This window comes from Strigops habroptila, chromosome 1 (genome assembly GCF_004027225.2).
Source record: "Strigops habroptila isolate Jane chromosome 1, bStrHab1.2.pri, whole genome shotgun sequence".
NCBI classification, from domain to species: Eukaryota; Metazoa; Chordata; class Aves; order Psittaciformes; family Psittacidae; genus Strigops; species Strigops habroptila.
This window is the reverse complement of record NC_044277.2, coordinates 91,249,951-91,270,909: the sequence shown is the minus strand read 5'-3', so window position 1 is coordinate 91,270,909 and position 20,959 is coordinate 91,249,951. Positions and strand designations below refer to the sequence as shown.

Sequence of the window (20,959 nt, the reverse complement as noted above, 5' to 3'; positions counted from 1 at the left end):
TATTATGTGATGCTGTTGCACTATTTCTCCCTCTATCCCATCGGGTGGTGGTAGTTGTTGTTGCTGCACTCCCTTGCAAGTCTGCATACCTGTTTTACTCAGTCCTGCCCTACCATGAACACTCCTGTTGTGCATTGCGATGGGGTTCAAGTCATTGTTTGCATCTTGGGTGCAGTTTTAAGGAAATGTGTAATGTTGATAGAGATCAGGGATCTGAAAATAACATTTGTTTCACGCGTTCCATTCAGTTTACTTAACCGGGAGCGTGTTACCTGGTCAGGCCCAGCTGTGATGAAGTACCTCAGCAGTTAGGTAGTGAAAGAGCTCATGCATCTTGTCTTCTGGTGCTGTGAAAGAAGAACTAGACTCTTTTTTGTGTCACAAGTTGGAGAAGTTTAGGGTTAAAATCTAGATGATCATTGATACTGTAATTCCTGCTCTGCAGTCAGTGAAAATGTTGGTACCAGACTGCAGTTGTTATTTTTTCCCATAATGTGAAAATGTGCCTGCTGAGCAGAAAACTGTATGTATATCCAGGGACTCGTACAAAGATGTTTTAACACATACACAGACGTGCCGCTTCTTTGTCAGGTTTTTCTCAACAGTTACTTGGTTGTGCAACTCGTATTCAGCCTCCTGAATTTCTTCCTTCTGACAGGGCGCCCCTTCAGAATGGGTCAGATAGAGGAAGGCTGTCTGCCCCGCATACTCCAGCTCTGGATTTTCCTATGTGCTACTTTCCCTGCGCAATTGCAGGTTATGAAAGCCAAGGCCTTGAGAAGAGCACTGTTGCCTTTCTGGCGGGTTGGTACTGGGGATTTGACTTAGAAAACATCTGGCTGCTGCTGGAGATAAAATGAGTAGAGGCAGCATGGAGGTGCTGTATGAGTTTTTGGAGTTTTGTGCTGGTTGGTGGCCGGGTGGGGGGACCACGGGGAAAAGGATTGTGATGGAGGATTTGGGATGTGATTTCCCTATTGATGTAAGCCAGTCTGAGACCCGCTTCTCCCCTCATGACTGGCAGCTTGTCCCTCCTTCCTGTTTTATAGTCAGCATTTGGCTACAAATAAATGTAGGAATTCAACTGAGAGCAGGAGTGCCTCTGTCAGCGACAGCCTGGTTTTAGATCACCTTAAGCCAAGCATGAAACCATACCCATAAGTTTTATCATCACTGGAAGTTTTTCTTCCAAAGGTGTTTATGTAAATGAATGACTTAATGGGGGGGGGGGGAGCCTCCCACAGCTGCAAGCAACAGTTGAAAACAAGTGGAGTTTAAACGTGTTTATTTCTGGAAGGCTGTTGGGCATTTTGTTTTGTTTGTCAGTGAGGGGAGGCTAGTTTGAATTGATAGAGAGGAGCTGCTAAAAGCTAAGGACTTGACTTTAGCCATGCCATGAGCCATCTTTGGAGCTCAAGTTCCAGGGTAAGGAAAAAAAAACCCAACTCCCAAAAAAGAGTGGTTTCATCATGACAGTGGACTGCATGTGCTTGTATTAAATACAGACATTTTTGTCAGCATCTTGCTTCACTCTAGTGAAATATTTCTCTTCTTTCATTTAAGTGGTGCAAGCACTGGTTTAAATGTTTATATCTTTTGAAAGACATAGGGAAGTGATAATAGTTTTGCTTTGAAGCGATTATAAAAAAAATAAATGTGAAAGTTACATTAATGTACGTTACTGGAATGAGCTGGAAAAACGATGCAAGTAGGAAAAGGGCAGTGTTGATACTCAGCCCGTTACTCTTGTTAAGAGCACGCATATATTTGCATACGTAGGAAGATGGTGTTCAGATTTGTGTCTCCTCAGCCCACCCATTCAGTTTGGAAAATTGGTTGGAAAGTAGAAGCATTCCCTTCTCTGGAAAAGCCGTGCCTTGGCTGTGTGACAGCGACGAGGCTGCTGCATGGGTGGTGCCAGGCACCGTGCTTGCAAGTGCAGAGCTGGAGTTTCTCCTGGGGTCAAGCCCAATGGGAGAGTTAAGCGAGGAGGTGGGAAATCTCCAGCATGGGTTCAGGGCTTGAAGCATGAAGACCCTGTGTCGGCCGACTGCTGAGATTTGAACAGAGGGATAAAGCGGAGGCCAGCATAATGCAAGGAGCATGTGGCCCACATACTCCAGAGCACATAACTGCTGTTAGCAGGCAGCCCTGTTTTACGCCAGATGGGGTTTCAGAGCTAAATTCTTCCCTTTAGTCTTCATTACGTGAGCCCTTGTAAAACAGAGAGGTGAACAATGCTTAAATATGATGCGTCCTGACGCCGCTTGGATTTATCCATGAGTATTTGGGAGTCGATATGTGCTCGGTGAAAGGACCTAATTGGGCAGATATTAACACCACCTGAAGAACAAAGCTGGGGAGGTGCCTCAAAGATGGTTTATTTGTATTCAGGTTGCAGCCAGGTGAGTGTTTTTACTGATACACTGCAGGAACGTGAGGCTTGTGTTATCTAGAGGCCCAGACTATAGAGAGTGGGAGAGCTATAGAGATTTTTATGTCTGACCTGTGAGATGGTTACAGATCTCTCGTTTTTCTATTTCATTGATAGCATTGCTGGCAAACAAAGCAAGTTCTCTTTGTTTTATTTTTTGTGTTGGTCTTGCAAGTGATGTTTCATGCGACCCTTTAAATGATGGCATTTTGGAGCTAAACTTCATGCCGTGTCGTTGTTCCATCCCTCCAATATTGAGCAGATGTTGCTAAGAGTTAATGTCGCTTCTCAGTTATCTTTGACAGAAGCAGTGCCTGCTCGACATCGGAGGGTTTAGACTAATGCACATTGATCTTGGCAGGGAGAACACAGGCTCCTTGAGCTCGCTAGGCAGTGCAGGCCTCCAAATTGTTGTTTTAACAAGCCAATTAATTAATAAGCAGGAAATAGATGTAATCCCCGAGGCAGTATGTACTGATACTATATTCTTAGGTTTTTAAAAATAGATGTTGCTTTAATATATAACATGAAGCGCCCTCCATGCTGTTAAGGTCCAGTTGAGGAAAAGCTTTTCACCTTTCTTTTCAGACCTACTTCCTTCTGACAGTTTTCACTGCCAAAAATTTTTCTCCCTGTGCATTCCTTCTCTCCCAGCTGTGCGTATTTTTCCAAGGAAGCAGTGGAAGAGATAAGACCGTTTACCTGCTAAGTGAAGTGGTTTAATGGGCTCTTTCTATGCAGCTTAACTACTTACTGCTGTGTAATAGGCTTTTGTAGATTTGATTTTGGTGCTTTACAGATGCAGCACAGGCAGTTGCACAGAGGTGTCCAGGTGTGCTGGGAGTAGGTTTAGGTCCCTTGCTCTTTGGGAAGCAGAGTCCCTCCCATGCCACAGCTGGGAAAAGGAGAGGGGTTTCTCTTTGGGCTTGAGACATAATGATACTTGGATGGGAAAGAGAGCAAAATAGCAGATTTGGGCTTGTGTTCATTTTTGTTTCTCATCAGTGTCTTTTTACACCCCAGGAATGTGTTGGATTGATCTAATCTGCTTTTCATTTGGTAGATCAAAGCTCCTCTATGTAACTTGGTTTTTGATGGGCACTCTGCAGCTGTAAGATTTAAAACTCAAGTTGTGGTACACTTTGCATTAAGAATATTTCTCCCGAAAATTTGACCCCCAGTGGTAAGCAAGCAAATGTGACTCTCATGTGCTTGAGAAATAAATCACCTGAGTTTATAAACTAGGTTCCTTTCTACAGTCTTTGTAACTTGGTTTGAAAGTCGTGACATTAGCCTTTAAGCCATTGGGAGGTTTATATACCCGTCCAAAGGAGATTAACTTTTGTTTGCAGTTAGCTGACTTTCTCAGTATTTTAACTGTCTATCCCAGAATTTTGTAGTCCCAATTTACTAAATTACTTTTCTAAGGAATAATTCAGGTATAGGTTTTTTGTGAGAAAGAGTGAAATTCAGATGTCTGCTTTCATAATGTTTTTCTTTGGAACCCAACCAAAGCAAGAAGGCAGGAGGAGAGGAGCGAGAGCACCGGCACGCTGCCGTTGCAGCCTTGCCATTGCCTCGCCATCCACTGGTGTTTGCAAGATGGGTTTGTTTGGGTTTTTTTTCCTTCTCCCCAGGAAGGTTGAATGTGGAAGCCCACGCTCTTGGCACATGCAGCTCTCTAGGCTGACTCTGCCTTCAAAGCATTGCACAAATGCCACGTTCAAAAAGACTTTTTTCTGTCGGGAGGATACCACTTGCTATGCTTCCTCCCTTTCGCAGTGGTGGTGATGGGAAATTGCTAACTATAAATCAAAGGCAGGTTTTGATGCCGGGAAGTGCCCAGCGGTGTGCAGGGGGCTTTGGTGTCACCCCGAGGCTGGGTGGATGGCATCCAGCTGGTCGGCCTCTTTCCAGCTGATTCTGTAGACCAGGGTCTGCTGCTTCCGGGCATGAAGCAGTCGTGATGGTATTTGGGGTGCGAGGAGGAGGAAGAAACCCCTCTGTCCTCCAGGTGTGCCCAGAGCTAGTTGTGCTGCTGTTGCTGTTTGAATGCGAGCTGGGGTTTCCCTGTCTCCCTTCCTGGGCTGTGCCTGGAGAAGTGCGACAGGGAAGAGTCATCCTGAAAAACTGGGATTTGAGACTGAAAGTCAGCAGTGCATATTGAATGACAGCAGAAACACCTTAAATACGCGGCAGCTTTAAGAATTAGTTTCGGAGCCAGCCTGGATGAAAAAGGAGCAGAATTTCTTATTCTATTGAAATGATGAGGGAGCCACCTTACAGTTAACACTAGTGATAAATGTCGGACTGGTTTGTATTAAAATTGCTTTAATCTGATTTGGCCCCATTAATTTTTAAACTAGTAGAGGAGGTCATTAAATCACAAGTCCCTTTTTTGTTATAAATGCTTGCACCTCCGTGTTCCCTCTGCTTCTCCAGATTCTGCTTCTAATTAAAGCGGCGATGTGGTTCATGGCTTGTCAAGCAGATTAATGTGCTTTTCAAATCTGTTTTTTTCTTTCTTTTCTTTCTTCTTCTTTTTCCCCTATAGCTGCCTGCTTGTCTTCCTGGGGGTTTTTTTGGGGGGTGTTGTTACTGCACCTGTATACAGAGCCGATGAAAAGGTTTTGGCTCCCAGTATGCAGGCTTGGGAGAAGCGTTGAAGAGCCAGGGGGAGGGGAGAAGAGCTTGAAAGAAATCTGCTCTTCACAAAATGACACATTCATTTGCGTACTCCCTTGCATTTGAGTGACGTGTTGGCTTTTTCTGATGGCGTGGATGCAACGTGTTTGGGGGTTTCGAAACCTGCAGCCCCTCCTCGGTTTGATTCTCTCCTGGACGGGACCATCCGTGCTTTCCCCTGGCTAAACTCCAGCATGGCAGGTCTCACGTGTCACATCAGTGGTGCGTAACTTTTGCAGTACCAGGGGCTGGACTGGCTCCTCGCCAAGGAGCCCGAGGGTTGCACTTACATTTGCATATAAATTTACATAGAAGTTTAATTGGAGATAAATGCACATGTTTTTTATTTATCCAGCTCTGCAAGTGCACACAGAGATTTACTGAAGAAAACCCCCAAAACCAACAACACCATCCCCCCAAAAGAGAAACCAAACAAACCCCAACACACCAAACTCCCTGTCTTTAGATTTGTGCAGGATTAAGGTTATAAATGGGGCTCAGACCCTGTCAAATGACCAGCACCCAGCAGCTCGTGGCCCTGTTGGCCTGCGGCTCTGTGTCACTGCATCCCCTGCCAGGCTGCAGCCCCATACACGCAGTCTGCCTTCATCCATCCCTGCTTGCTCCAAAAAGGAGTGGAGGGACCGCCTGCCATAAAGCTGCCATGGCGCAGCTTCAGAGCTCTCCCCACTCTTCTTATCTGCAGGCAGTCTGTGCCGTTGCTGTATTCCTTGATCATGGAGTTACAAGCTGTAGCCCGGAGACCAAATAAGTGTCTTCCTTCCTCTCTTATGTGATATACAGCCCTGGTAGGCTCCGTGGGCAGCTTGCTGGAAGATAAAATTAATTTTTGAGTAATGCACGTTGGAAGGAATAATCTGAACGAGACATGCACGTTACTGGGTTATAAATTAACTGTAACTACCAAGGAAAAAAGATACGGGCATCACCCAGCCTGGCTCTCGCAAACCTTTTCATGTTCTGTTGCAGTGTGCGTTGGTAGCCAAGCAGAAATAAAACAAAATGGTGCAGAACAGAACGAAATATAATTACAGAACTTCACTCTTGTTCTTACAGAATTTGGTGGTCTGATGTCAGCCCTAAAATGTTTTAATTTTGTCCATCTCTGAGTACTGATGGAATAAAAAGCTGGCCAGAAATGAATCATGCAGTGAACAGAGGGTTAGAAAGTGTCTGGGGGGTTTGTTGGTTTCTTATATTGTTTGTTTTGTTGTTTGTTGTTTTTAAAGTGGGCTGGAATTGAAGAGGCCAGAATGAAAAAGTAAAATGCTTGTGAGGTGTCGGCAGGTGGGTTTAATGAAGGAGTGCATAAGCTACTTACGTAGGGGTAGAAATTAAATGGCAGAAGTGTGCGGCATAATAAGCTGTGCAGAAGAAGTAAATGGAGCGCTGCTGTATTTAACCTTGCTGTACAGTAGGTCATCCTGCTTCTCTTGTGGCTCCAGCAAGGCTTCTGACATGATCCTTTAACCAGGGCAGGGGCACACGCAAGGCAAGGAGGCATTTAAGCCAAACTAAAGGCAATTTCAAAATGGTTAAAGGGAATTTTATTTTCACGGTGCATAATTAAGCTGGGAACTGATTGCCTTCTGTGCAGGAACATCCGTGGCTCTCTATAAATCAGTCTTCATCCTCTGCAATGCACTGTTCATTAAAATAGACAAACAAAAGCTCAAAACGCACATTAAGTCATTTTATCTTAATCAGGTTCCCTGGTTTTTGTTTGTTTTTTTTAAGCTCTCTTTCTGGATTTGGGGCCATCCAACACGGCTGTGGTAACTTGTGCTCTGAGCTGTTAATGGGCGGCAGAAGATCTCACCGAGAAATTTAGTATGGCTGAGAGTGTGCAGAGGGAAGGCAGAAGATGAAAATGTTATGAGTCTGAAAATGCAGGTCTCCTTAATGCTTAAATACATAGATTAGAATCTAAAGAATACAAAGGTTTTGACAGTGAAATGTGCTTTTAAATATTTTTTTAGAGTTTATGTTTATGCATTTATCAAGTAAATTACCGTAATCTTCATCAGCTCACTGTGAAAAATGTTCACTCTCAGACAATCCACATAGGCATCTGCAGTAAATACATGCAAATCAGTAACAGTATCGACTCTTAGGTTAAACAGAATTTAATTTGCTGGATCAGAGGTAAAAGGAGAGAACAAAGCCACAGCACAAGAAATGATTTAAGGCTGTTGATCTCGCAGCTCCTTTCAGGTTTCTGATGCAGGGCTGATGCATGTGTTTGGGTTAGAGCAACATATAGTGTCAAATAGCCCATAGTAGGGTAGATACTGCAGAAATCTAATGAGCAAAAACTGGAGAAAGCCTTGCCCTTAGGAGAATTTTTATAAGTACAATAGAAGTTCTAGTAGTGGCTTTATGAAATATTTCTCTTTATCATCGTGGCCAGTTTGATTCATATTTGGCTGCAGATACCACCCTCCCTCGCACTGTAATTTTATTTTATCTTTTTAATCTGTGAAGTAGTTTTCCCACCCCCCATTTTTCTCTGGGCTTTGGGGAGGCAGGAAAACTTGTCCTTTCTAAATCCACCTCCCTGCGTAACCCATATTAGAAGCGCACGTCTTGGCTGTCTGTGGTGTAGCTGGTGATGCAGAGAGGTGACAAACATAGCTTGCCTGTGTTGCCTACCTACTTGCAGATTGTTCTTTGTTGAGGCCAGCAAAACAAACCTGGTTCTTCTCAGGTGGCTCCAGTAAGCCACCTCTTGCATGCCACGGCTAGACCGGGGACTTCAATCAGCGATTCATGAGCTTCTGCGTGCCACTGCCTCGTTTAGGAGGGCATGAGTGGCCTTTATCCCTCCCGGGCCTGCCTTTCAATTTGTAGTAGGGTAACATCTTTTAGGCCTAAATGTAGGTGCTTCATCGTCTAACAGGTGCCTGTCTGGTGTAAAGAAAGATGAGGGGCTGCATTTTTGCCTCTGTGTAAGTGGATCCAGCCAGATGGCAGGGCAGAGAAACCATCACATAGACAAAGGGAAGACATCAGTCCCCAATGTCTCTCCAACTTTCATGCCTCAGTGGTGCCTGTGTACGGTGGGTATGTGTCCCATCACGCCACAGGTGAGGGATGGCAAGACCCTTGGGAAAGAGGATGCTTCAGCCTGTCACTTCTTTATGCTTGAGAGACTCCTGGTGTGCTCCTCCATTGGGAGAAGGAGAGCCAAAAAAATTCTTCTGGGAAGCCAGGTGTCTGTGTCTCAATAAATGGCTTCTCTGGGCACTCTGCTATGTATGGGATGACTGCTTGTCATGACTTTCTTTGAATTATAGTAGAAATGCCTTTCAGATATATACTTCTCCCCCCGCCTCCCCCCCCTCGCCATGACCCCAAAGAATCTGAATGCATTATCCAAGACACTTTATGTTTCTGATTTTCAGAGGTGTTTCTTCTTCAGCTTGTGTGGTGCTGCGATTTGCTGGCACTGTGAGATGCCCCCGTGCTGTCAGGGCTGGTTTTTGTTCTGCTCTGTGAAATATTGACATTCCTGGTGTTGGCTTTTGCTGGTGTTAGCATGCATAGAAAAAATAGCTGATTAAAGGTTTGCCACATGTTGCTCATCTGCGTGAGTTTTCTTTGTTCTGTGACTTTGGGCAGTCCTGTGTATCTGGCAGTATTTCTGGTTTGTGAGAACGGGGTCTGTCTGTCTTTCTTGATTCGCTTGGAAATGTGTGTGGTTTCTTTAATGTAGTAATTTTATTGAACAATTTTAAATGCAGTTCATACGTGTATATTATATGTGTATACTTGTTAAAAAGGAAAAAAAAAAAAAAGTAATAATTCTTTCCAGAAGGGGAAAGAAATAGGAAGAAACACATTCAAACTGAAATACTGTTTTCCCAAGGGATTTTCATAGCTGTTGAAGTAATTCTTTCTTTGTGTTTTCCCTCTGTGTAACATGCATGCCTTCTTTCTTTTAACTCCAAAATGTAAATTACTGCCATTATGTTCTGTATTCCTTAAGATTCTTGAAACATTTGTCTCAACTTAAATGCTAAGTGCCCCATAGCCTCTGAAGCCTACTAGAAATTGTGACTGGTTTCCCAACCCTCTCAGGCATTTCTTTCAGCTGCAGTGGGTTTTTTGCCTTTATTTACTCTAAGTACATTTTAGCAACATTAGGCCCGTAGCGAATTTTCCATCACGGAAACTTACTGAGAATGGATAAAATTGCTTAAAAATAATAATTAAAAAAAAAAAATAAAAAAATCTGTAGCTCACTGGTTTTTGGTGACTACAGAAATTGCCTGATAAAGTTCTGCAGTCTTTTGGCCTTGAAATTTTATAAATTACAAAGAGCTATTCAGCAATCAGTGTTTCATCTAGAACTAGCGTTTTGGAAGAAAGATCATTCCAGCCTGGTACTTTTACGTGTACCGAAAAACAACCCCAAAACCCTTGTATTAAAAAATAAGTATTTCTAAGCTTTTCCAGACCTGAGCATCATGTTGCAGCTCTGAGGAAAGTACAGCTGGAGTGACAAGAGAAGCAGCTGTGGTGAAAGGAGAATTGAATGGAAAGGTTTAGCTTCATTATTTGGGGTGGAAGAGCTTTTTGGACTTAAAGACACAGACCAGCACTTTCAGGTGGAGTGGAAAGTAGTCATCTGCAGAATTTATCTCTTTGGAAATGGAAAAATAATCTCAAGTGTGTGTGTCACAGATAGATAGAATGATGTGAATGTTTGAACCAAGTTTTTGTAGAAAACAAAATTAAAGATTTGAAAGTATTTGTGACCTTAAGACTCGATGATCTTTATGGGTCCGTTCCAACTCAAGTTATTCGATGATCTTGTGATCCCCAAGGCTTTTCTAGTAATAAGCAGAATGTGCTCGTCTTGCTTGTTTCATGGGCTGCTAAGTAAAAGCTAACCCTGTTAAAGAGGGTACTTACTATGGAGCCCAAAATGAGTGACTTTTCTGGGTGGCTGGATCTGGCTGGGGGCTGTAAGCTGTGAATCATTAGGTTGAAATTAAAATCCACTTATCACCTTTTCTCTTTCCAACTAATTTAGGCAGCAGCATTAGATAGATTATTTTGTTCTCTCTAGTGTCAAAAATACAATGTGTCGGTTGCAAATACTGCAAGTTTTTTTAAATGCTCCCACCACACAAAGCTAGATTTCTTCTGCAGAAAAATACTCTTCTGTATTTTCTATTTCACAGATCAGTTATGATAATATTTGTAAGAATCAAGACAAACCAATCTTTCCAGAGGAAGTATTATATTTAACAGGATTTTCCCCATTACATGTTGTGGTCAGGAATGGTTACACCTCAGCATATGAGTTTCAGCCTCCTTGCTGTAACGTGTAGCAGTGCCACCACCTCCCACCTTACCTGTTGGGATCTCTAGTGTTCAGGTCCTACGTGGTTACTGGCCTCCCTGCCTTGGCAGCAGAAACATTTAAAGTGGGACTTCTGAGGATCTCCTTGTGGCACTATGCCATTTCATAAGATACTTGATGGAAGGTAAAGAAATGTAAGGAATTGATTTGTACTATTTTTAATAAAGCAGTGTCTGGAGGTACTGATGCCGGGGGGGTAATTCAGAACACTTCTAGAAGAACCAGACGGATTCCAGATGTCTTTCCTTTTAACCCAGACCTGTAGCTGACCATGCTTTTCTGGTTAATTCCTCGTAATAAGTTACCTAATTTGGTGGATTGGTGAGGAAAGGCCTGGGGATGAAATGTATCCTCTTTGGAAACACTTTTCTATTTCCAGCAAGTACTTCAATGTAAAGGCAAGGTTTAAAAGAAAAAGAAACAAAACCCCAAACTAAGAAGAGTAAAGCTGTCATAGAAATACAGCTGGATTCTGGCACTGCTCAGCTTTAGAAGTGTAGTTTTGGACAAAGTTTATAGGTTTTGGCTTGCCAGACCTAAAAGTAACTCCTGTGGAACAGCTGAATGAAAGGAAGGATACCCTAAAGGGAAATTAAGCCTGCGAAGAAAATGCCAACACTTCTTTCCCCTCCGCTTCCCCCCCCCCAGACTGCAGCTCTGGATCAGCTAAACAAAGGAAAAAAATTGTGCAACGGACTCAAAAAAGCAATTTTCAACTTTCAGCTCTGGTTTTAATCTCATGCATCCTTCTGTGTTTCCTTGCCAACACCTACAGGTCTTACAAGGGCTAAAGCGTGCAGGATTTCCAGTGGTGGTAATCGTGTGTAATGAAGTTCGCTTGATAAAGTCATACTCGCCAAGACAAAAAAGCTTTTAACAGCTTTGCCTGAGCTGAACTCCTCTCTGCCCCTCTCGCTTCCCATGCAGACCTCAAGGAGATGCTGCTCTTGGATGTGAATGTGTAGAACCATATGGTAGGCATCATCAGGAATAGTTAAGATACAGTGAGTTGCAATCAGTGGGTCTTCCTGAATGCGCATGCACTTATGGGGTGTGCAGGTCTCTTAGTGCTGCCTGTTGGAGGAGGGGGCTGGCTGGCTTCTTGGACTCCTTTTTCTGAGTGCAGAGTTCATAACAGGCTGTTTCCTGCCCAGTTTGGTTACTGGGCAGATAAAATGCATTTGATACCCTCTTCATACTAGTTTATTTTTCTTTTTCTTTTCTAAACTCAGCTCTATTACAGCTGAGTAACAAGTGTATATTCAGGGGAGTATTCTTTAACTTTGCCTGCTTCCCTTCAGCGTGACTTTCTGCTGAAATACTTCAGTATAACTCATCATATCCACTTCCCCTGACATCATGGGAGTATTATATCTGCTTCTCAGTGAAATCCTCAACTGATCTCCCTGTCTTCTGCCTTTGACTTCCAAAGAGTCTAATTTCATACTATGCATCTTTTTGGATGTATATGACTTCTCATTTTAAGAGGCTGAAAAACATTCCTCCCTTCACAGCTGTTAAGGTGATTAGTGTGTGTGTGGTAGTTAGTGTGTCTGAGTTTTCCAGTTTTGTACCATGTGTAAGGATTTGCAGGTGAATTAATGTGTAACAACACAGAATTTGTTGCAATCTGCTTGCAGAGTTCTGGTTTTGTCTGTTATTCTAGCAGCGTTGGTGATCATTCAGCAGTAAGGTAGCAGAGGATGGTCAAAACCACACTGCAAAATCTCTAAATTGATTCTTAACTTCCTTTGTTTTTAACCATGTTGTTTCCACAGTAAGAAATCTCTTTGCATTGCTATTAATAGGAGCAGGAACATCAATCAGATTTGCAGGTTGTGCCTTACCCTTAATCATTTTTCTCCCTGCTCCTGCAGCTCCAGCTCCTCTTTTGCATACCTTGACCCATCCCAAGTGGCTCCATATCCTGTCTGGTTTTCATCTGACTGTGAGAGGCGACCTCCATGGTCCAGCCTTTGTGCTGGGGCTGGAGACTTCCCACTCTGTGTGGAACCATGGTTCCATGGGAACTTAAAAAGTGTTTTCCTAACTATTCTATGATTCTAAATGCAAGGTTGATTACAGGGGCTGATTTACAGTTCTGTTTATGTGAGAGGTTGGGCTGTTGTACCTGCATTTCCTGACTTGATTGCATTTGTAACGATGTGTGTCAGTGTAAGAACACAAAGGTGTGATTTCAGCACCGACAGGCGTTGCCTGCTCTGGCTTTAACCTAGCAGCAGAGGTGTAAAGATATGAAAGAAAATAAAATGCTTGAGGATGCAGCAGCGTGGGTTCCAGCTTGGGTGAGCAACTGCAATGTGAGCCAGAAGGGTTGCCCGGAATAAGTGGTGGTGGTGGCGGCTTGGTAGCTGAAGCCTGTGCTGTCACATCCTTATTGCCACTTTTACTTAAATTAGTTAAAAACCATTACAAAATCAGACAGACATACATGAAGATCTATCTGAAAGGTTCCTTCAGCTAAGAGTGTAAGAAACAAGTTGCTGGTTGCTTGCATTGAGTATTAGAAGACATTTCCATACAGCTGGGTCTGGAGAGAGAGAGCTCAGCTCTTGGCCACCTGAGCACCTTAGCTTGTACATCGATGCAGAGCTCTGTCCTCAGGTTAGACCAGATTGATGTTATACATTTTCTTACAAGTCAAGTACATTTCCAACATGCAGTGAAAGAAAGGTTTGCCATGAACTTCTCTGAGCTCCATCAGGAGTGGCTGTGTGAAATCAGCTTTAGTACTTTCTCCTTCTAAAAACCCCCAAGCAAACAGAAAACAAAACAGTTGCTCTTTGGGAGAAGAAACTTGACTGTGACGGTGGTCACAAGTTGAAATGGGCACTAGTCCCCATAGGTATCTCCATAAGTATTTATGAATTCTACCTTACAGATCTTCTGGTGTTTTGATTTAATTTTCAGTTTGTACAAGGCAAAAGTGAAAAAGAGACAGCCATAAGTTGTGTTTAGAGAAACGTACACCAAAAAGGAGGTAAATCTATGGGAAATTTGTGGGTTGCATTCTTAAAATTATAACATATCTGACTTTAGTTTGCAGATATCTACTTGCAAGGGTAGGCAGTTGCAGGTACTGTCTGCAGTTGTGCTATTGGAGTACTTTGGGCTGGACCAAGCATCTGTGCTGTAGGGGTGAGATAGTGCTGAGAATGGACTAGATGATCTAATGTCCTTTCACCGGTTTTGGTGAGTTTTGTAGCAATTTCATACATTGCCCCTCTCCCTGTTTCCTCCTCCTTTCTGAAAGCTAAGGCTGATAGATGCCTGCCAAGCTTTTGCAAGAAAATCTGGGAAAATGATGGCAAAGCATAAGTTGCTTCACAGCCATCTCGAATGCTGTTCTCGGTGGAGGCTGGAAGTACATGAGCAGAAACCCAGTGTGCTCTGTTAGAAAGGAGGAAATCTGGTGGCAGGCCTGGGCAGCTGACAGCCAGCATGAGGGTATGAGCCATGCTTGTGCTACCTGGTGTGAAGAGGAGCAAGGCAAGGATGAGGTGAGGGGAAGAGGGCACTAGGCATGGTGACTAGGCTGGTGCACTCCCATCATCCTTCTGCCCTTTGCCGGAAGGTTCATAAGCCATTGTCAGATCTCACAGAAATTGGAAAGAGGGGTAGGATTCTCAGAGATAACTCCTGCAAGTATGTGGCTGAACTGAGGAGTGGGTGGGAAGCTGGTGGCCCCTCCAGAGGGGCAGTGGCCAGCAACTGGCCGCTGGCTGCTGCGTGCCAGCCAGCGGGGAGCACAGTGCCTGGGGAACTGAGTGCATGCGTCCACATGCAGTCAGGTCTCATTAATTCAGCTGTTCCCAGAGCAACTTGTTTTAATTAAGTCAAATTTATGTCTATGTACACGGTGTGCAAGATAAATCTTTTACTTGTGTCTGGTTTGGTGCAGCAGCCAGGGAAGCTGCTCTGAGAGCATCGCCCTGCCTGTTCCCCGCCAGTGGGCAAGAGAGTGCCAGTGTTTCCAGAGCAGCACCCGAGCCTGATTCTGATAAATGAGTAATTAAACAAACAGCCCCGCTTTTATTGCTCAAATGCAGCAGCTGGGCCCAGTAAGATGCTTGGCTAAAATGGAGAGATGCTCGTTCCATTTACTAATTGATTTTGCTTTCGAACTTCCGTAATGGTTTTATTTTCAGCTACATGTAGCAATAGAGATAAGAGGGAGAGGGGAGAAAACAAAGCAAAAAGCAAGTGAAGCCATTTTGTCTCGTCCTTTCTGGGCTAGTTCCCCCTGTGGAACACCTTGTGGGTGGGCTCATCTGTGTGTAGGGCAGGTTTGCGTGCGCCTTCCTACCCAGTAGCGGGGTTCCGGTGGGACGGATGCTCTGCCTCTTGCCTCTTCCTCATCCTATGCAGCTGGCCTCAGGAGTGGAGCAGTGTTGTAGTTTGGCAGTGGGATGGGTTTCTGGTGCTCAGGTTCAGTGGCCTTTCGGACACGGTGGCCGTTGGAGCTTGTGGCTTGCTTGGAATTTGTGTGAAGGCACAAGGGGATGAGCAAGTCTCTATTCCCAAGAAGTGAAATATTGCCAACCTGCTCCTAAGGTGGTTTAGCAACTCGAGTTTCAGCTTAAGCAGAAGTAAGCTTTTATTCCTTTCCTCTCTGTCAAGTAAGTAAGGAATTATCATAGCATACAGTTGGGGAAATGAACCCATGTGGAGTGTGTGAGATGTGCTATGGGTGAAAACGGTGGAAACCTTTTCTACAACCACATGAGTCTCCTTCTTCCTGATATCCCTCTATGCTTGATATCTCCCCATCCTGGTCCAGGACACTGCTCCAGCTGCAGTCTCACTATCCTCCATCCCCAGTCTTGGTGCAATTTGGGAGCCACTTCTTCTGGATGTTAGTTTTGATGTCTGTCCTTCCCTGCCTGTGGCAACTCTACAACGTGAGCATGAGCACTTACACCAACTACTTCTGGCTGTGCCAGTTGCTGTCATAAACTCAGCCCACTGCCTGGGTGGCTGCTGATTATCTCATGAGCTTTGGCCCATTCTCAGTGCCTCCAGCGTGCAGGATCCTCTGAGGCAGATGCCAATGCCTGCAGCTGCAATGGATGGGTCCCTCTCCCTAAGCGTTGCCTAGTCCCAGTTAATTAATGTGCCTGGGATCTTAAACTGTTTTCTAAATTAAAATAAGGTTTATTACAGAACCTGATTGTGGTGCCATCTGCATCATAGATGGTGCTGTGTCCTTCACTACTTATCCTGGACCCAACCGTGTTTCTATTTGGGTATGTGAGCAAAGCAAAGCAAAGGGGTGATTTCAGCAGAGGTAGGCAAGCACGCCTTAGCTTCCGGTAAGTCCACATAAAAGTGATTAATTTGGGGGTGAAATTGGACATGGCGTTCAGCAGTGGCTTACTGTACACAGCATCATAATATTACATGTTTCGATGTCTTGAATGCTTCATTTGTTAGACTTAGTTATGCACACTCAGGTGATGCCTCTGGTCTCCCAGTGCTGTGTTGCCTCTCCCCAGCCTTGCTCTCCTGCTCTTCCCCACTCAGTGGGGCTCCACTTAGAGCACACTGTGCACCAAAGGCTGATTATTGTCCAAAGGTAAAACTTGTTCCCTGGGTTGGTGTTTAGCTTAAACTGAAAGCTCCAGGCAGCCTTCTCTCACCACAATATTTTTTGTCCTATATCTCTTCAATTTTTTTTTAGCTGGTATTGTGCGTTTGTTACCTGGGTGAGGCAAAATCTGGTTTTTTGCACCAGTAACCTTGTTTGTTCATTGGTTTTTCGCTTAGTGCCATTCCCTTTTCAGTCCTTCTGGAGGTGAATTTTGAGGGGTTTTTTCCCCTCTCCATTTTTCACGTGCCAGTAGTTTTCAGGTCAGAAACCCGTTCTGCAACAGGAACAAGGGGTTTTATTATTACAGAAAGGAGGTTTTTTTGTGGGGATCTTCCCTGATTGCCATCCCTGGTGAGTTACAGGGCAGAAACAGAGAAAAAAGGAGCAAAGGGAATGACTGGTTTCAAACTTTGTTATTTATGCCTTTTTGTCCTCCTTTTCATGGCCTTGATCTTATGTATGTATTTTTGGTCTTGGATCCGAGTTTTTACCCAGTAAGATTTGCTGTAAAATCACACGAGATTGTTGAACAATTAAGTTACTTCACAGGATTTTGATATTCCTTTTTTTTTTTTTCTTTTTTCATCTACATTTCAAAATGTTTCCAATCTGTAAATCACTTTCTACCTCTTCATACTTTTGGCACCGTAACTTTTTGGTAAGGTAGCTGGAGCACAAGGATCTCTAACCTAAGAGGTAAATATTTTCTCTTCCCTTTCCACATCTGAATGTCCCAGCTTTATTCTTGCACATTTTTTTCTCCTATCTAAGAATGGCTGTAGAAGGTAAACATTGGCAGAGTTAAATGAGATTATAGCATCACTTTGGTAACCTTCCTTAGTGAATGGGCAGTTGATCTGCCCATAATGCAAAGCACTTAATGTGTTGAAGCAGCTAAGAAAGCAAGCTACTAGTTCAGCACTCAGAGTTCAATTCCCAGATAATAACATTTATTTATAGGGAATAAAGAGTTAGTTCTGCGATGGCAAAGTAGATATTGTCACTCAAAGCATGGTCTTTTTATTAACCTCAGATTTATATGGTTAAGTAATTGTTGTATTAGTAGCATTTCTTGAGTGGTAAGGAGGAAGAAAAAATGAGACAGATGTCTGTGAACAATGTGCTGCTTGTTTATTTATCTGTAGGAGGCTGGGGCTAGTAAATTGGCCCACTGTCGCAGGGCTGTGAGCAATAGCGAGCTTGAGCTCAGCTGCCTGAAGCTTGAGATGCTTCAGCTCACAGGCAATACGTGTCATGTATTTCTTCGTGTGTACATCTGTCCGTCCTTCCCTGTGCACAGCAAAAGGTAGGGGAAAGACTTGTGCAAAAGTGCCACATACTGAATTTTGGTTTTCTTAAATAAGCCAGCTGACAAAAATTGTTGATTTCTGCTATTTATTTATATATATCTTTGACTTTCTGTGGAAGCAGGATGTATTTATCCAGAACAGAAATGCATATCTATTTAATAAAAAAATGCATAGCTTGGTAGTAACTCATACAGAATGCTTGGATGTACTTTGTTTTCTTAGTATGATATTGTTCAGATTTTGAAGCGAAGGAAAATCTTGCTAATATTTCCATTTCTACTTTGTTCTTCCAATTTCCATAGCATTTTAAATTGTAATAAATTTGGTATGAGGCTGAAAGCTTGTTACAAAATAAGACAGGAGAATATTCATAAAAAGGAAAAATATTTAATCTATCTTCTTCATGGCCATTTTCTTAAACCTGAAGTAAATATGGTGAAATTGAGTGAATTTCTATTAAGCAGGCTCCTCTGCTTTCATGTCACGTACCGAACAGACAATTGATGGCGTATTTCCAGCTGGCAGAGCTGTCGAAAGGTAGCATTCGACTTCAGCTCCATTTTTTTCCCCTTTCAACATATGATTGTGCAAGTCTAACTAAATTCATCGGAGAGTAAATATTCATTCAGTATGTAAAATAAAGAATAAATCTGCGAGTTGGATTCAGTGAGTAAACAGATTATCGCAGTACAGGGTTTTCTTCAGTACAGTGGGTGCTTTAGACACACAGATTTTTCAAAGCTGATGTGATGATCAACTTGGTATCAACTGTTGCAGTCGATACAGAGTCCCATAAGTCTCCTTTTTGCTTTTAAGGGGTTTATTTGGGGAGGAGGGGAGGGCAGGAAAAAGGGGTTTGCACAGTGAGTGTTTTCTAATGCATACGTGGAAAGCCAGCCTGTTTAAATCCGTTGTCTTTTTCAGAAATAGTGAAAAACTTCACCATGTTTTGGTGGCTGTTATTTTTTCCACATAAGGTACTTTGTCTGGGACTAATAATGGTGTTTGCATTTGCTGCTGGTTGTGTCTTGATCATGTTTTCCCAAGCATTAGCTGCTTGTCTGAGCATTACCAGCTTCTCACAGCCTTCCTCTTGTAAAATAGTGGGAGGTGATAATCTGACCCAAATAAAACGGAGTGACAAACTCCGCTTGTGTGGATGAAATCCTGCTTTTCCCCTCTGGCAATAGCTCTGGTACCCCTGGGGCTATTGCACTGCCTGGGGGCATCGTTGCATCCTGGGAGGCTTCAGAGGGCTGAAGCAGACTGCATCAGTGCTGTGGATGTAAGGTCTGTGGGCACCATTGGCTTCCCAAATTTTGAGCGGAGACTTACTATCAGACTCCGTGTTGGGAGTATATACCTCTCGGTATAGACCAAGCTGGTTGTGGGATATTTTAAGAGCAAGGTGCATTTCTCTAATGCTTTCCCCATGAACATTGTCACCTAGTGAAAACAGTTCACATCAACCCAAACCAAGCTCTGTGACTGACTGCATGTGGTTTAGTTTAGTCACATACCAGAGACAAAAAAAATTATTGAATTGCTCTTTCCTGACATGTACTCCTTGAATGGAGTTGGTGTAAATTTAGTCAGTTCACTTTGTTGAGTATCGAGAGCAGTGTGATATGTAAATAAAGCTTTATCAGACGAGATAGATTTAAAATTCCACAGTTGGCGAGGAAGCGTTAGCAGTATAATATAATACAAATATTTACACAGTAACTTCTAAGTCTTCAATAAGTGCTTAATATTTGAAATATGTGTTGTGAAAACATTGACTGATTAAGCCGTACCATTGCTGCTACATCTGTATGCAGCAACTTGCGATGGCTAGGATGCAGGAGTCGCGGGGAGGAGTAGGCCACCTAGCAATGCAAAGGCATTTAAACGGGTCCCACCATTTGTTCCTTTTTATTTAATTAGGATTCAGCACAATCTGCTCTCCCAAGGCATACGTAGCTCCATCCCTGTGTCCTGTTGAAGCTGCCACTCTCAGAGGCTGTTGCATTCCTGTAATGTGACTGGATGTAATCACGAGCCTGGTGCATCTAAGACCGCTCCAGTATCAAAATCGAGCTACCAAGTTTGTGCCTGCCCACAACAGGGAGTGTAATAATCACTAGTCTGTCCCGCCTCCTTGTATCCGTCAGGGAGTTTTGATAAGGAATTGCAGTGGATTGTAATGATGGATGATTAATGATTTGCCTGCTCGCAGCATCATGGGAGTCGTGCTGGGCTCTAGCCAGTCTGCATGTTTTGCTGGGAGCAGAGGCTGGCAACAGAGGAGATGCTCTCTTCGGGTGGGTGTATCTGCCTTGCCCGGTCCAACGTTGCCTTCAGCCTCCAGTTCCAATATTACTCACGAGTGAGCTCACAAACCAGTGAAATCAATAGACTGCAAATTAAAATAAACAGAAACACAGCTCCTAAACTTGCCTGGATGATTCTCTGCTGCCACCTCATTTGCCAAGAGACTTCGAGAACTGATCCATGCCTAAAAACTTACTGCTGCTCTCCAGTTCTGTCTTTGGGGTTGTTTCTTTCTTTCTTCTTTTCTTCCCTTTTTCTGATTATTCTGTTTCAACTTCGGCAAGTGAACTTTCTGCAAAGCTGGAAAACAGAGTGGTTTGGTACGTGCTTCAAGTGTGAAGATTGGGTTGAGTTTATTGTAGATGGGTGGGTATGGCCTGTCCTACAAATCATAGGCTGGATCACTGTCTGCCTTCAAAACCATTACTTCACTGTGGCTTTGCTTGATGTGACGTTAGATATGATTTAGCCAGTTCCTGGAAAGTTTTGGCATAAACCTGCTCTTGATAAGCTCTGTGCTGCCTAAACCCCCGTGACGATTTAGTTTCACTAAAACGGTCCTTTTCCACAGAGAAGCTGACGTACAGCTTCCATCCAGCCCACAGTCTTTTCCCAAGAGAGGGGTGAAATGATGTGGCTGGTTGTGCAGGAAACCCAGCCCAAATAACGAAATGCTGCCTCTTTTCCTACTGCAGGCTAATGCAAACAGCCAGCACCTGACACTAATGATGTGTGGGGAGGTATCTACCAGCCTGTGCTTCTGCCTACTCTCTGGGCAACTGCCTCTGTCAAGGCTGGAGGTAGACACTGCTGTGTGGGATGGAGGGGCCCATGGAGATGCCCTGAAACCCTGACACGAACGGGGTGATTGCAGTGACCTTACCTTGGTGCAAATGAAGAAGGGTTGGGATTTGCAGAGAGATGATGCAATTCTCATAGTGTTCATGGTGTTTTTGCAAGGCTAAGAGCAAATAATCTTGAAATGAGCTGGCAGTTTTATGATTGGGTTTTATGAGCTTTTATGATGTTTATAATCTGACACTGAACTTGCAGTTTAAGAGGTGAAAGGTTTAAAGGAACACAGTAGCAAAGGTGTACCACTGAATTACTTCTGGGTGTAATTTTAACGTGCATCTTGGATGCTTCCCTGCTGTGGTGGGTTTGCTAAAAACATGGGTGATGCAGTTCAGAGTGTGTGTCACTGAGTAAAGCTG

At 43.5% G+C, this 20,959-nt stretch overlaps 1 protein-coding gene across 8 annotated transcripts in view; it reads left to right on the top strand.

Annotated features, from left to right (window-relative positions):
• Nucleotides 1-20,959, top strand: part of JARID2 (jumonji and AT-rich interaction domain containing 2) — a 221,545-nt gene that overhangs the window by 61,073 nt on the left and 139,513 nt on the right. Inside the window, exon 1 of one of the 8 annotated variants that reach the window (XM_030506692.1) lies at nt 17,405-17,428. The exons of the other annotated variants lie outside the window; for them this stretch is intronic. The gene's annotated coding sequence lies outside the window, so the exon portion shown is untranslated. Of the gene's footprint in view, nt 1-17,404; nt 17,429-20,959 lie in introns of those variants that run through there. 8 annotated transcript variants of the gene reach the window in all.